The sequence below is a fragment of the Apodemus sylvaticus genome, chromosome 3 (genome assembly GCF_947179515.1).
Source record: "Apodemus sylvaticus chromosome 3, mApoSyl1.1, whole genome shotgun sequence".
In the NCBI taxonomy this organism is placed as follows: domain Eukaryota; kingdom Metazoa; phylum Chordata; class Mammalia; order Rodentia; family Muridae; genus Apodemus; species Apodemus sylvaticus.
Window position 1 is genome coordinate 119,642,312 of NC_067474.1, and position 17,324 is coordinate 119,659,635.

Consider the following 17,324-nt stretch of genomic DNA (forward strand, 5'->3'; position numbering starts at 1 on the left):
GCATTAGGCTAAATATTTTTAGCCCATTGACTCTAGAGGTAATAACCCTAAATGCATCATTAAATTTTCATGGGTGAATAACAGAAGCTACCAGAAAAAATCCCGCCCCCCCCCCCCCAAAAAAAGTCAAGCCGCCACATTAGCTTTGTCATCGCCCAGCTGGAGGGCAGGAGTGTGGCCCCTCAAAAGAGTAAACTTTAAAAGCAAGTATTTGGTTCTCTTCCTTTGCTTTCCAGCACCAGGCTCCCAGATACAGGCAGCAGATCATTTTCACTCTTCTGCTTCCCACCAAGCATTCAAGCCTCTGGAGACCTGCGTGCCACAGTGGCGTTGACAAAGCTGAATCCAATCTCAAGGTGGAAGAGTTTCCGGCTAATCCAATTATTTTTTGCTACTCGGTGTTTCAAAGATCTTTGTAAGGTAGGACCCGAAGAGCCTTCTTTGGCACAACAGGTTTTAATTTACAGGAGGTTCTATTGCCCTGCATTCTAAGAATGGAGTAGGAAAAACAAGTTAAATGGGGCCTGTGTGGCTGCCTGGAGCTGACTGAAATACTGACAGGTACAGGCAAACTTTGCCTGGGAAACGCCAATAAAAGGTGGCTGGAGCAGGCCTGAGCGATTGGGATAGGGCGCCCCCTTCTGCCAAGGTGCTAGGGGCAAGAAGCTCGCGCGGCCTCCGCTTGGCTATGCGCCCTGTCTACTTGCGTGCGTTGAGGTTTGGCCAAAAAGCAGGCGCTGGAGAATCAGCGGAGTCCGGGAGGGGGCTGCAGCCGCTGCCTAGGAGTGTGGCCGTCTCCCAGCGCAATCCCCCAACCCCCTGCAACGAACCGCAGGGCGGGGACCCCAAGATCTCCGCTCTGATCGGTCTCCACTCTCGGGATGGGGGGCGAGCGAGGGGGCTGGAGATGCGCGACCGCGAGCCGCGGCGCCCCCGCTCGCCCGCTTGTTGGCTCTTCCCCTTCGTCGGCGCCACGGCGACTCCGCTGAGCTATAGCTCCGAGCGCGTTCTGGCGGCGAACAGAGCGCCCCGGCGGGAGAGGGAGCCGGCGAGGAAGGGCTTGGGACGTTCAGTGGCAGGTGAGCGGCGGGGCTGGCGCGGGGCGGGGGGCCGCGGGAGGAGGCGGGTCTGCGTACCACACGGGGGCCGGTCTCCTCCCCCTGCTCTGACGCGCGCCCGTCGCTTCCCGGGGAGGATGGACCCAGCTCCTCGCTCACCCGGGCTTCCCCGGGCTGGAGAGCGCGTCTGAGTGCGGCCGCCCGCAGGGCATGGAGAGCCTTGTCCCGGGCGGCTGCTGCAGCCGAGAAGGATGCTCCGGAAGAGCCGAGGTGAGAAGAGCGGCGGGGGGCACGCGGGGGACCCCGAGTTGAGCGGGAGCAGGTGGCCCGCGGGGACACCCGGCTTCCGCGAGCCCGGGTAGCTCGGCTGGGGCCCGCGAGCCCGGGTACCGAGGAAGGCTTTCCGGCGCGTCTCTCGGGAGTTTGGCGCGAGGTGCGGTGCACTAGCGAGTGCCGCAGTTTTCTGTCATCTCCCACCACTTGCTTGGGAGGCTACCCTGCGTCTCCTTTCCGGTTGGTCCCCACTTCCTTCGCCCTACTTCTGAACACTCACGATCCTCTTGCATACCCGAGCCCCTGTCGCCGGACCCCCTGCATCCTCCTCCGGCTCTAGCCACCGGAGGCTACCTTCTCCTCCTCTAGGATCTGCCGAGTTCTCCCTACGCTTCCTCCCTGTCTTGCTGGTGGTACCCGCGGATCGGACCTCTTATCCACTCGGTGGAACCCTAGTTCTCCCTTACATCCCAGCAGCGCTTTGGCTCTGCCTCGACCTCTCCATTAACGGACTCACCAAGTCAAGCCAACCCTTTCCGCGGACACCGGCGCGGGACCGACCGAAACCTTTCTTTGAGTCCTGCGTCCGGGTGTTCCCGGTAGCGCTCCCTCCACTATTCAATCCTCAGGCCCTTGGTCACCCGCCACTCCCCTCGCATCCGGCCCTCTTCTCCCACAACTCCTACCCTACTCTCTCGAATGCTAGATAAGGATTTTTCATGCTGGGGAAACTTTGATTCTTCATGGTTAGTCTCATAAAGGAGCCCTAAGATTCAGTCCAAGCCACCGAAGGAACCCGGAGTCAGAGAGTCCTGATTTAGAGGTAGTTTTGTGTTAAGGCTCCAGGAAAGGTACTTGGTGAGTCTACAAAGTGTTTCTCCACACCCTGCTGGTCCCTGCTTCTGCTGTCTGCATCCCGCAGAGGATGCTTGTGACCCCTGGTGGGAGGGTGAGTCTTTACTGCACTTTTAAAGGCGCTTTTTCTTTCTTTCTCTATTTCTTTTGGGGGTGGTGCTAGCGGACTCGGTGGGGTGGGGAGAGAACGCTGCGTGGCAAACTGGTGCGGCTAGGCTGCTACACCATCTAGGAGTCGACCCTACTTGCTGCGTTCCCGTTGGAAACCGGCCCCAACCCCCATCTGCATCACACAAGTCCTCATTGTTGGGGGTCTGCGGGGTATTTCCGCCTGGGCTACGAGAGTGAAGGAATGGTATGGGGGCGGGGAGCCTAGGGCTCTAGGCGACGGTCCGTCGCAGAGGACTTGGAGAGCGCCGCGGCGCGGGCAAGTGCTAGTTCTGATTTGTGTTTCTGAGGCAGGATGCATGGCCGCGTGGGGGGAGAAAGAGGGGAGAGAGAGGGGGAGAGAGGGAGGGAGAAAGAGGAGAGAGAGAGAGAGAGAGAGAGAGAGAGAGAGAGAGAGAGAGAGAGAGAGAGAGAGAGAGAGGAGGGGGTGGAGGAAAGAGAAAGAAAGAAGAAAAGAGAGCCGGAGCCGAGAGAGATTGCGGAGGCCGGAGCGCCAGAGGCCTCCTAAAGATTGCCACAATGCCTCCCACTGCCAAGCCCCCGAGGTGCGAGCATGGTTGCCACTGTTTCCCCTTCTCTGATCTACTGAGTGGAGCTGGCCCGTTAGACACACTTTCACAATGTTGATGGTTTTGAATAAAGGCTTTGTGGGGGTTCCACTGACACTTCTCAACACTTAACATGTTTGCAAAGTAATCATATAAATTAAAGGTGGCTTACGTTCAAAACCTCCTAATTATCCAGTTCACGCTTGTACATTCATGTGCCAATTATGGGTCTTCGGGAAATCCATAAAATTATAAACCATCCCCACCCCCTGAATTAGCACCCATTGTTTTTTATTATCTCCAAGATGAGCAATTCTGGATGAAACCCCGAGTTGCACAGGGAAAAAGAGAGAAGTGCTATGGGGGTAAGGTTAGACAAACGCCCCCTTCTCATCTCTTTTCCTCCCTATCCTGACAAGGCTTCCTGGCTCTTCTGGAGACTGAAAGGGATCAAAGATTTTCTTGATTTCCCATTGAGCTGGGCGACCTAATCAAAGCTGTATAAAAGTCAACTTCTAAGCAATCAAATTGTCTGCTGCTGTCCTTGATTGAAACCCTAGCATTCAAATGGAGTATTGAAGAACTCTCAGAAATGGCTTTTGAAGTGCTATTGTTCTTTTCCATACACACGGGCTCTCATAGAGGTTTAGGAAGTTCAAAATGCAGTGATGTGAAAGGATGTGACTTTGGAACTATTTGACAACGCAGGATCTGCAGCAGGAGAGGAGAGGCCAAAGTGGGGAAACGACAACATGTTACTAATATTCATGGGAACTGCCTTGCTCTCAAGTGGGCACATTCTTTTACTCCTGAACTTGGCCAATTAAATCTCCTAAAAGCAGATTTGAAATGTGATTTTCAGTAGGAGGATCCTATATGTTTCTTGTTTGTTATGATTCTTTTTTTTTTTTTTTTTTTTTTGGTGGTGGTGGTTTGCTTAAGGTCTGAATAGGCTTATCTGAAACATTTAATTATGTTCACTGTCCTCAACAAGAAAATCTGAATAGAAACTGCTTATTGTTAATGAAGCTCAGCTCACAGGCTGTTTTACAGTATGTCCTGTTTGCAGGGAACACCATTGTGTGAAGCTGCAGGGATGAGGCTCTGTCACTTACTGATCCCTCCCCAGAGCCACAGAGGAAGCTGATGCTTCAGTCCCCTTTGCCCTCCCGAAGTCATTTTTTTTAAAGCAGGCGGGCCTTTGGCTTGGTTCACAATCATGTATCCATCTAAACATTGCATTTGGTGGATTCCCGAGGCTTGGGGCCCCGCTGCAGGCAGATGGAGAATCTATTTGAGGCAGCATTTCATTTTGATAATTCACTCAAGTCAAGCATAAAGCAGGGAAGCAGAGTTGATGCCTTTTAATGGCCCAGCAACAGATAGTATGAATTAAAGGGTGTTGCCAGAAACTTTAAGTGTTATTTAGGACTCACTAAATCTTGCAGATCTCACTAGTCACTAGTGACAAAAGATGTACACATCTTAAGCAATTAAGAATAAACCATGTGACTTCTCACAACTTGGATGTCATCACTTGCAAAACAAGTGATTTACTTACTTGTGGGTTTTGGATCAGTTCTAAAGGAAAATCCCCTTCATGAGTATATTGGCACATAGTAGGATTTCAAGAGAAAGGTAGATATTGGAAATTGAGTAATGAATGGGGAAGCCTTTTGTAATTGGAAGGTTAGGATTGGATCCAGGCATTTTCTTTGTGATGTTTGACAAGTCATTCCTCATAGTAACAAAAACAAGAATCACCTTCCTCCGTCCTAGGTAAGCGGCAGGTACCCTTCTCAGCACTTGGCACTCATAGCCCTACTTCAGCTTTCAGAATCTTTGTTATCTCATTTTTATTTGTTAGATGGAGACCTGGGTACAGGGAAACCTTGTCATTGAGCTGAGATCAGCTGGGAGATAAGGGAATTTAAACCCACCTACCCACTCCAGTCCCAGGGTCCACCTCAACCACAGGTGCTCTAGATAGGGAAGGGAAATGCGCTACTTCCAGGGAGTCTGTAAGCTCCAATCCAGGCATCAAGAAGTGTTAAGACCTGCTGTGGAAAGCAGGCTCCAGATTTTCCCATTTTGCATGCAGTCGACACAGGTGGGCGTGGCTTTGTTCCCAGCGGGTCATCGGACTGATGGATGCACTTTAAACATGTGTAACTTTTTTTTTTGAATTTCTAGAAGGTTCTGGTTGGTATTGGGTCATAGCTATCTACTCTGTGGCAATATTTGTTAATTAGGTAATTAATCAGCAAGTAATTGATTAAGCAATTAATTAGTAGGGTGTCATTGCTACTGTCAGTGACTGCTGTGGTAAACAACCGCTCATATGAAGAGCTGGTATCACAGGTGGTACAGATTCTCCATGAGGGACTGCATCACCCAGTTACAGACTTCAACTGCCATAGCTCTGCAAGCGCTTCTCTGTGCCTTAGTTTTGTTTATGCTAAAACAATACCTATTTTATAACCGTTGGGAAGGGTCAGCAGAAAGTGCTTAAGACAGTGCCTAGCATGAAATATTTATTATCAGTGAACTGTTCAGATTGTCTTCAAATGAAATAAAATCTTTGCTCTTGATAATGAGCAGATTCTTGCTTTTTATGCCAGTTTTGCTAACCCAAGGTATGTTTCAAGATTTCTAGCCAACAGTTTGGTTTTTGATGTTTTACTGGAAATGTGGCTTTCAGCATTTCCACTGTTCGAAAAGCAATCATGGAAGTGCACGTCCTGCTGAAACAGTCGCACCCTCTTTCTCTTCTGTACTTATTCTGAGCAGAATAACGTGGCTTTGATTGACTGAATCCTCAAGGTGGATAAGTCAGTTTGCCCAGATCACCCATTAGGGCAGGATAGAGGAGAGTCAGGCTCAAAAGGACATGTGATTTTGTGGAGGAGAGGCACTGTTGTGGCTCAGAGTCCTTAGACTCTTCAAACAGTGCTCCTTCTACTAGGCCAGATTGCCTTCTGTACCAGGATAGAGAAGTGGCTTGAAAATATAAATAACACTTGGCTGGGAAATTGCTGTCAAGCTAAGAGCAGGAACCAGCCAGACATTCTGTACTGAGAAAGGAGTGTGAACAGGGAGTCCGCATTCATATCCATGAACACTAGCACTGTGTTCCATTTATGAGATGCATGTCAGGATGCGAACTCATGTAAACACAAGGCAAAACAGAGAATCCCATTACTCCAGTTAATCACCTGAACATTCCCTGTGGTTGGAGAGCAAATGTTCAGGTTCTTTTTCTGTGACATTGTCTTTGTATTGTCCTCCCATTTTGTCCTCAGATATGGGGAGGTTTTGGTTCAGGAGTCATAGAACTCCTTTGGCTTCTATTTCATGAAATATGCAGCATATTCTATTGGAAAGAAATTGCCAGCTTGCTTTTATTATTATTATTATTTTATTTTATTTGAATCTGACATATATAACCAATCTACAATGCCAGTGGGGGATTCTCATAAAGCACAAGGAAAACAGAAATAAAATTCTGCTGAATGGAAGAGCTCATAGCTGAAATGACAAAAGTCGTATGTGTAAAAGTGGACTGCTTAGGTTAGGGATAAGAAGGAAGCCTGGGTCCCTTTAAACATCTATGGTTGGTGTACAGTTAACCCAAGTCTGGCAGTGCTGACCATCTGCAGGGGACTCACCACATTCATTCTCTCATCTGTTCCGGGATTTATCCCTGTATCTCCCTCTCTCTGTGGTCCGTCTCCTTCTCTCCTACCTGGGTTGCACCCTGTTGGTTCACCATCCATCAAGTTAGTCCTCTCTCCTCCCCTGTCTTCCTGCCTCCCCTGGTTTTACTGTCTGTCTTTGTCGCAGGAAGACTTTATGTCTCCTTGTTTTTAATCTTGTTAGTGTTACTGCTGAAAACAAAAACTGACAAGTTACTGATCTGCATTGGAGTACTGTGGTTTAAGTGTTTTCCCAAGGCTGCATGTATTGAAATTTGGCTGCCAAGATGAGATGTTCAGAGGTTAGGAACTTAAATACAAAGTTAGTGTCTGTGGGAAGTCATTAGAATCCAAGTCATTCTGCTAGAGGCCCTAGATTCAATCCCAGTGCCTTTAGAGAGGCAGAGACATCAAAAGAGGCAAACACTTGCACCTTTCCTGTCCTGTGGAATGACATAAGCCACTTTGGCACTATGACAGCAACAGTGTCCAGATGCTGTCCTAAGACCTTGGACTTTCAGAACCATGAGCCAAAAGAAACCTCTTCATATTGAAACTTACCCAGTCTATAGTAGAATTATTAGCAACAACAGCAACAACATATGAATCAGTATACTGGGCTTCTGGACAATGAAGGAAGAAAATTTTGGTCTTGTCCATTGACTCATGTTAACCAAACACCAGCTAGGTCTGGCTCTGTGCTAGATACTGTAAACAATACCAGGGTGTGGAGGTGCATGCAGCCTGCCACAGAATTCAGTCTCATGCATGACTGATAGATACAGCATGGGATGTGGTACAGCCAATAATATCAGTTTAGCCCTTGAAGCTTTGGGGGATGGGGCAAGGGACCAGTAGTCTTTTGGAGAATCTTGAGAGTGGAGAAGCTGGCATTTCAACTGGCCCTTTCAGTCTGACTAGAAACTTCTCTGGGCTTCAATGGAGTCCAGACTGAGTGAGCTGCATGAAGGACACAGGTGGTCACAGTTATAAAGCAGATGATGTCGTTGGAAATGTTTTTCATGGACCATTCTCCTAACTGAGTTCCAGGGACCACTAATGATCCTCAGGATTGTGTTGGAAACATCAAGGAAGAGTGTGCTAGAATGCAAACAAGCCCTTGCTCTATACTGTTAGGAAGGCAGAGTCCCCACTCAAGAAGTGATGTCTTTCCCTAATCCATGAGAGATGTTTCAGTAGTTTATGAAGAAAATCATATAACTCACTGAGAATTTTCTTAGCTTGTTTTCCACTTTTGTGAAGCTCTAAGGCTGTAACAAAATACCTGAGATACAATCTTCTTAAAAAGAAGGGAGGCTTACTTTGGATCATGCTATCGAATTTCAGTCCTTTTCTCTGGAGCTGTTGGGCAGGGCTCTGGTTCCACCACCTCCCACCATCATCATAGGCTGTCTGTCTAGCCTCTCACATGGGGTCCTCTGGAGATGATTACATCCAGATTCTAATATGAAATTCTTTGATTTCAAGAGGTGTCTTCCGGTCATTTATGAAGTAGACAGGGAGAAAGATTTAAAAATGTTAAAATATTAATATTTTAACAAGATTTCAACTTGAAAGTAACAGGTATGTGTGAGCTTCTAATCCCTGTGCCAAAATACCTGGACAAAGGCAACTTGAGGGAGGAAGCATTAATGTTGACTTACAGTTCTAAGGAGATACAGTCAGTGGTGATGGAGAAGGCACAGACACTGACAGGAAAAGCATGCACCAGGAATAGGAGTCTCTCTGGTGACATCCACACTCAGTGAAGCAAAGAGAGTTAACAAGATCTGAGGCCAGGTTACAGAGTCCTCTGGGACCTACTTCCTCCTGCAAGGCTAAATATTCCAACCTTCCCAACTAATGCTACAGATTGACAACCAAGTGCCCATACCTCTGAGCCTGTGGGAGACATTTCTCCTTCAAACCACACCAGAGGGGAGACTAAGAACTATGAGAAGTTTTTATAACAGTTTATTTCCTTAAACCTTGAGTAACTACCACTCAGCTAATGAAACAGAGTCATGCAGACAAAAGGAAAGCCCCCTCGTCACTGTCTCTGATCTTGGCACCCCCTCCCTCCTGTTAGATGTAATGGCCAGTCTATTGGCTTGATACTGTTCTAAATAATCTTTTAACATACTCTCCAGAAAAGCAAATCTAAGTTATTCTAATAAACTCCCATTCAGTGTTTAGGTAGTTCTTAGGTCACAAAGAGAAAAGTGGCTTCGTCCAATAACCATCCTGGAATACTTTACATTTGTTAGTTAGTGTTCAGTATAAAGCACTGTTTCTGCTGTTAACTCTAGCATTTAGAACATGGTTGATGCACAGTAAGTGTCTACTGAATTGAGTGAATGTGGGCAGTTTCATGTGGCTCATTAAGTTGACAGTGGTAAAAAGAGTAATCTGTGACTCCCCACCCCCACCCCAACCCAACAGATGGTCAGCAATACTAAACTTTTGTTGTATGTCTCTAGTTTGTGATATGGGGTTGGGAGTGAAAGACTAATCTTCTATTAAAAGCTGCCGTCATATAGGATCAAGAATAGGTGCTGCCCAGGAATAGGGGCCATCCACTTCCATTCAGGAACAATTACAAATCCTTTCAATGGAAAAGAAATGTTATAAATCACCATGCTAATTACTCATCATCCTGGCACTAAATATGTGGAAAGTTTAGGAGGGTTCTATTCTTGAAGTCCTTAAGGAATAACTTTCATAACCCAGTCTTCAGAGAACACTCATGGTATGCACTCACTGATAAACGGATATTAGCCTAGAAGAGTGGAATGCCCAAGACACAATTCACATGTCAAATGATGTCCAAGAAGAAGGAAGGAGTGGCCCCTGGTTCTGGAAAGCCTCAGTGCAGCTGTGTAGGGGAATACCAGGACAGGGAAGTGGGAAGGGGTGGATGGGGGAACAGGGGGAGGGAAGAGGGCTTATGAGACTTTCGGGAGGGGGATCCAGGAAAGGGGAAATCATTTGAAATGTAAATAAAGAATATATGGGGGGGGGGAGAGAAATAACTTTCAGCAGCAGCGGGTTGCAGTTAGCTCCTGCCATGACAAAGGGAGTATCTGTCTTGACATATAGAGGGGACATTCTTGCATAAGATCATATGATTTCTAGCATACTAAGTGGCATTTTTTCTGATTATCCTAGCTTATATTCATATTGCTGTACACCTATCAGCATGTAGCACGAACAGCAAAATACTGGTACAGAAGGCATGGTGGAAGAATGAAGCCCCTTTGTAGGTCCTCTGGGCTTGCTTTTTGGTACTTGAGTCATGGCTGTCTGGGAGGTAACACATTAGTTTCTTCCTTGGGCCTGAAAGTTGATTGTACAACTAGCCCTCCCCTAGGGATTCCTGTCTTTGCTCTTGGTGGTAAAGATTTTTTTTTTTAATAGAAGGTTGATAGCTAGATTCCATCAGATAGCAGAACAAGAACAAACTCTGTGATGTGAATGAGGATCTATAACAGAGTGCATAGGCTCTAGGGAGAGAAGATGTTGTACAGTTATCCCCTGGGTTGATTGGTGAGTGGCCCCAGTCCATTTGGTTTTTTGGAGCTGACAGATGCACAGCTCTTATTCTTGATCCTATAAGATGCCGATAACTGGAGAAATACCTTTCAGCAGATGACTGTTGTCTTTCTTTCCCAAACCCATAACACAAGGTAAAGAAGTACAACAGAAGTTTAAGATTGCTGAACATGTGTTTCAGAGTCATCTAGTTGAGTTGTTGGGGGGAGGGGAGCAGATTGCGCTTTCTAACCTCTGTCAACCTAATTACCATTTTTTACCACTGTGCACTGTCACAATGACACACAGTGGTGCTTGTCTTGAACTGTGGGTCACAACAGCTTCTCAACAGCTTCATATGCCTGCTCACAAGAATCTAAACACAAACCATCACCATTCAAATGTCCTCAAGTTTAAACTGGAAATTCATGCATGTAATCCAGTTGTGGAAAACGTCCAAGATGGGCAATCTGTATGCTGAATGCAGGTTCCATTGTGCACTGTTGGAGTGTAATCTTAGTGAATGCAGAAAGGTTACTGTCATTTACTCCTTTGGGAAGCTAAATAGATGTACAGATTACAGAGAAGTTGGGTTATTGTTAATCTTAGGCTTTCTAACTTCTTAATTTTAATGTAGCTGAATTTATCAGTCTTTTTCTGGTGGCACCTTTTATGTCTTGTTTAAGAAAGACGTTTTTTCCCAAACCCTGATGCCACAAAGATATTCTCCTTCATTGTCTTCTAAAAGCTTTCTTATTTTGTTTACCTATGTAGGCTCCATTTCTCCTATGGAGTGTTAGATGTATGGTATGAGGCAGGAGTTTAATCTATTTTTTGTTTAATATGAAAAAAATCACCTTTGACATTTAGAAACAGTTTCTAGACTCCCTTTGCCATTCTTTTTTTTTTTTTTTTCAAACCAACTTTTACTATTGTGGCTTTATAGTAAGCCTTCACATTAGGCAAAACAAATTCCTCATGTCCTTCAGAAGGGTCTCAGCCTTTCCCACCCATGTATATTTTATAATCATCTTTCAGATTTCAGAAAAATACACTCTTGAGATTTGATTTACATTAACATTAAATTTATAGACCAAGAGTGACAACATTATGATACTGAATCTTTCAGTCTATAAAAACCATGGCTCCATTTATTTAGGTATTTGATGCCTTTCAGAATAGTTGATAGATTATCCAGAAGGGATACATTTTTTTTTACTAGATTTGTTCTTCTATGATACCTTTTTTTTCATTGCTATTGTAAATACTATCTGTAAAAATTGCATTTTCTAGTTATGTATTAGCTTTTTATCCTATGCTGCTTCATCTGAATCAAGAAAGGGTAGCCACCACCATTTAGTACGGGTTTTACCAGGTGTTTTAGATATATGCCTTTGAGCCCCACACCAGCCTTAGGATTAGGGCTATGACTCATTGCAGACCTATAACACTGGAGATTACTGTGGTCTGATGGGAATTCTGAGTGATGGCAGGCTAAAGGGATGGAGAAATGCCAGTGCAACTGGTCATTTCGCTTACTATAGGAGGTTTTGAGAAACACCTCTGTTTCCCCATAGATGGTGAAGAGATGTGTGAGGGAAGGTGCCGTTCCTTTCTGGTTAGGTGTTGCATTTGTCATCATTCTGTCACAATGGCTAAACATTTGGATGACATCAAGGTAAAGGAGAAAAAGGTCTTTTATAGGGTTATAGTTTCAGAGCTTCATATCCATGGTCATGACATTGGAGGAAGCACACAGAAGACTACAACTGCCTACCTTCTAGCAGCCAGAAATCAGAGTAAGCAGGAGTGAGGACCGGAGACAGAAGCTGGAAATGACATAGAGCCTTCCCAGGCAAATTTCCTATATTATTTTACTTGTTGCTGTGATGAAACACCCAACAAAGAGCTTCAAAGAGGGAAGCATTTGTGAGGCTCACACCTTGAGGGTGCATTCAATGATGGTGAGGAAGCCATGCCATTGGAGTGTGAGACCACTGGCCATACTGCTTCTGTGGTCAGGAAGCAGCGGGGAAGGTGAATTCTTATGGTCTGTTGACTCTAAAGTGATTCTAAATGTAACCAAGTTGACAATGAAGGTTAATCTTTACACTCCCAGCATGGCTTCCTTCCCTCAGCTAACACTTTCGAATAGCCCACTCAACGCTCACGTATGAATGCCCTCGCATTCATTGCCTTATGATCATCTCATCTCTCAGAGCTCCAGCACATCACTGCACTGGTGATCAGTCCTTCAATAAAGAACATTTGGGGAACATTTTATATCTTAGTCATGCAGATGCTCATGAATGCTGGCTGGCATCATGAGGCTGGCGTGAATGCCCAGAGCTGGGGCTGGAGAGCCAGACTCTGGTTCTGCTTTTGTGCTGCATTTCAGGCAGGTGGTGGTGACTTCTGGCTTCCTTGAGAGGTAAGATCTGGCAGATAGCCTCAGTTTTAGCTTCTCACATTACTGAATCTCAATCAGTCCCACTTTTAAACTAAGAACTGAAAGTCTAGAGAGTTGAAAACACATGTTTAGTCATCACTGTGCACTGGAACAGAGGTCCATCCAGGTCTCCTTGCACCCAGACCAGGGCTTTTGCCCTCTCTACCTATTGATTTAAGATTTTCAAATAGAGTATGATGATCAGAATAGAGCGAAATGCTGTTGGGAGCTACGATTATAGGAGGAAATTGTTGCATCTCATCTGTGAAGAAGGGCCTGATGGCTATGGCTTTTTTCTCACTGGTTCCCCCTTTCTAATAATTTTTACTTTAGATCAGGTATTCATTCTTTTCAAAAATGACATGTTTAAAACATCTGTATCTACAAATTTTTAACCCCTCCTTTCTCCTTGCCCCCTGACCCCTACATCTTATCAGCTGTTGCTTGCTGTCTCTGGAATGAAAGCAGTAGGTATGAAGGAGTCTGTCACATATAAAATAAGCTTAAGAAAAGAAAAGAAACGCTGACCACTTGATTAACCCAATAGATAGCTCTGTATAGTTTCTGTTTGTTGTGTGTGGGGTCACACTAGACCAGAGAGCACCCTGTGCATACTGCCTGCGCTCTGTCTCTGTGAAGAATGAGGTCTTGGTTTGTTTGAGTAGCTATAAATCAGCATGGCTGGGAGAAGCGAGGCTGTGAGCAGGGCACAGAAAACTGCGCTCTCACTGATCTCTCTTGAAAATCCAAGGTTGTTCAACTCAGGTCTGATCGCATCCTGGCACCCGATCACCCTGTTACTTTCAAGGTGCATTTCTCTTCCCCAGGACTCTTGAGTGTGGGACTCAGCACCCCACTTTAAGATGACTTCACCTGCCTGTCCCAGATTTATCAATCTAGATTCCCATAAAGATCAAGGATCCTTAAAGGACATTGACTTTTATGCTCCCTTTGTTTGGCTTTCGGATGAAATCCACTATTAATTCTTGCTATGTTTGAATTCCAGCCCATTGTTTATAGAGTAGAAACTCTATAGAAAATCGAGACTTCCTTGGGCACTTCCTTTGGGAACAAGGTTTTAGCTCCTCATTTCCAAGTGGTATTTTGTCCTTCCCCTTCCTCTAGTTTGTCTTCCCCTTCTTTCATTCCTTTCCTCCTACTCACTTAATTAAAATATTATTAGCGTGCATGAAGCTGAGAGGACAACTTGCAGGAGTCAGTTCTGTCCCTCTACTTTATTGAGACTCCAACTTCTGCTGCGTGCCCCCAGTATAGTGCACCACAGCACTGCACACCGCAGGGGAGCTGGCCCATGGCTGTCATGTGCTTGTGCACGTCATATCTTGGATAGAAGCACTAGAATTACAGGTGTGTCCCTCACATCGTCGGCCTTATGGCTTGGGGTCCCTGCATTGAAGCCAGGTCATCAGGCTTGCAGAGCTAACACTAACACTCTGAGCCATCTCACCTGCCCTGGTTCTCCCACATTTTCTTGAGCCAAGGGGTGTGTCATGAAGTCACTAGCACCTGGCGAAGGCTTCTTCCCCCTAACGGTTTCAGGTATGGTTTTTGCATGGCCAATAGAGTGTGGCTTGCTCCATTGTCTGTCAATCATCGGGGTGGGGTGGAAAACACTGGAGGATAGTCAAGAGGAGACTTGTAGCCTCTTTTCAAATTTCACAGTCATGTAAATACTTTACATGCAAGATTATTGGCTTCACAGATGATCTATAGTCACTAGAAATCAAAGTCTGAAACTCTTCCATGTAGTCTGTGTCAGGGGAGAGAGTATCTCCCTGTGCTATCCTTGAACACACTCCAAACAACAGAGATCTCCCTCACCCTACAACCATGCTCCCCTCCCTCAGCATGATTCGGTGATTGTAATGACTCACTATTGGTGACAGGTCTAGTTAGGATGTCCACTCCAGGTAGCATAACAGGAAAGATCTAGTACAGGAAACAATGAAGAGGCTTTAGAAGAACAGCAAAGATGAGCAAAAGTGGGAAACAGCCATCCTGAACCTGCAGGTACTAGGGCTGACCTGCTGTATCATATCTGAAGCTGGAGAGGCTCTCAAGAGGCTGTGGAGTCAGAAGAGCAGCAGCACTGGAAGACAGGCAGAGGCAAGGCAGGCTGTGGGATGAGAGTGTGTGGTCCATACGGGTGGACTCAGCCACGCTAGAGGTGCTTCTCTGAGCCAGACCAACAGGGCAATGTGCTAGCATCTCTTTCCTCCTCCTGTCTCCTGCCAATCCTTCCCCTAAAATCAATCCACAGTTGAGCCTGAGAGATGTAGTTGAGCCCAAATTCCTGCAACACTCAACGAAGCAGGAAAAGCACCAGAAGGGGATCCAGTAGAAACAGGCAAAGGACTGGATCCTATGCTAGGGAAGGGCAGTTGCAATGTTTAACACAACAGGCTGAGATCACAGAATAAATGTACTTCCAAAGACTTCCTGATTGGCGTAGGTCAATCAGAATGTCCTTATGTGGCACATGACTGTGACTCCTGCGGAGATGCCTCTTGATATTGCAGAAGTATAGGAAAGCAGCTGAGGAAGTTCTGGGTTTTAATTAGCTCCTTCTCCATGTCCTCCCCCAACCTCATGTCCTTCCTCGTGCCAGGAATAGCATTGACTCTGCTCCTAGTGGGGCTATCCTGCCAGAAGGGGCTCTTGAGGACTGGTATCCTGGTGAGTGTCACCCCTGCTAGGTTACATAGGCCTGTGGTAATTCCAGAATTCCAGAAAAACATCCTAACATGCAACATTTTAAAAACGCGTTGAACAGCAAGGCCTAGGTTGGATCTGCCCTAGCTGGCTCAAGTCAGCTTGTGCTGTGTTTTTGGTTCCCTTTTGGACTACTGGCCATGCATTTTGCTTTGGAGGCAGTGAGGGATTTATTTGATTACAGGGTGTCATCACAGCTCTGGGTAAAGTGGATTATATAAAAACGTTTCTAAAGTCCAACATACAAACTGCCTGCGGAACCCAATTGGGCAGCAGAGAATTGGTGTATGTACGGTTTGTGAACTGCGCCTCAACATTGACTGAGAAGGAATCAACAGAACAGCAGGTTAGTGGCATGTGATTGTGGTACAGGGGTTGAGGCATACATCAAGACTCCCTAAAATCGAGTCTCAGACCTGGGTGGACCCTTATAGTCTGGCAGTTCAGCCCATCCATTCTATAGAGGAAAAGACCATTTAAGGAAAAGTCCTTACACATGTTGTAAGCTTGCATTTCTTGCAGAACTCAAGTCATCAACTTGGCCTTCGCAATGGGTGAATATCCTATTGGGCGAATAGTTCTTTGGTTGTATGCATTCAGACAATTAAGTGCTGGACAGAAGGAAGGAAAATCCCAGGGAGCTAGGTATTCTGAATTCTCTTGCTGTAGTAATTTGTGTGGTATTTCACATGTCTACACATACATGCATGTGTATACACACACACACACACATACACACACACACACACACACACACACTGAAACTATCCACTTTTCAGAAGTCTTTTCCTTTGATCTCCAGAACAGTCCTGCCCATGGATAGAGTGGGTAGTAAAGCCACTATGCTATCTCATTTAACTCAATAACTAGTTCTGTGGCCACAGGCAGACCCTTACTTGCTGAGCCTTAGTTGACAATGATTATTACTAGAATTTGTTTGATTGAGACAGGGTCTCAGGTGACTCAGGCTGGCTTTGAGTTCCATATGTTCTTGAGGATGGCTTGAACTTCCATTTCTTCTGCCCTCTGCAGGTGTGCATTGCCTTGTCTGGCTTTATGGGGGATTGCAGCCAGGGCTTTACACGCACGCTAGGCAAGAGTTACACCATCTGAGTTCCATCCCTGGAGCTAGGTTTATTTCCTAAATCAAAATAACCCACTCAGCACAATTCGATTTGGGCCCGGTGTGCACTGTGCTACCAAACACAGCTCTTCTGTCCCTCCACTGTCCACCTCCAGAAACCTAGAAGCATTGTGTGCAACCACACAAGCTTCACCCTTGGAAAAAGGGCCACTTCAGCCTGAGTGCTGATAGACCTCTATGCCTTTGTAGCAGTTTGTAAAAAATGGCTTTGAAGAGGAGGGGCTTGACTTAATGCCATGTGGTGCTACATTTTTCTCATGCTATCGGTCACGGTTTGTGGTGATCTCTCCGGCCTTTGTTATTCTCACAAGTTAGGAGGCAGTTTGATATTTATTTACTTTAAATCCCACTGGAGAGAGTGAACAACTACCACCCCAAACACAATTTGCTACAGAGAGCAGTGTCATTTGTTGTCAGCCCACACGGGACGTCGTAGGCTGCAATTCACGTTGGAGATGAATAAGAAAAGATTTTCTTTTTCTGACTATTTTGCAAGATTCATAAAGCCATATTCTTAGGGAAAGTTTATTAATCCATAACTTATAGAAAACTCCAGAGGAAGGAGAGATGAGAGATGTTCTGTAGGTAAAGGCATCAAGCATGTCACTGCTAGAATTTAATTCTGCATATATTGTTCGGTGAGCTGTCTTCTGAGCACATAGCAGGTATTACACTCATGATGACTGTTACCTAAACAAGTTATTATTTCATTTTATATTTAAAAGGAAAGGATGTGAAAGAGTAGAACATGGAATGGAAACATGCAAAATGACTGTGGGTGGGATTCCAACCCTCTTCTTCCCCTAGGCTGTACTTCAGCTACACCCACAAAAAGGCAGTGTTTGGCCTCTGGCTTCTGAGCAGTGCCTG

At 45.7% G+C, this 17,324-nt stretch overlaps 1 protein-coding gene across 6 annotated transcripts in view; it reads left to right on the top strand.

Moving 5' to 3' along the window:
* Nucleotides 1-759: 759 nt before the first annotated feature.
* The window catches only part of Dab1 (DAB adaptor protein 1), a 383,273-nt gene continuing 366,708 nt past the window's right edge, over nt 760-17,324 (top strand). For 5 of the 6 annotated variants that reach the window (XM_052176883.1, XM_052176878.1, XM_052176881.1 and 2 more), the window contains exon 1: nt 1,184-1,328. The gene's annotated coding sequence lies outside the window, so the exon portion shown is untranslated. Of the gene's footprint in view, nt 1,080-1,183; nt 1,329-17,324 lie in introns of those variants that run through there. The other variant, XM_052176879.1, reaches the window with a different exon arrangement.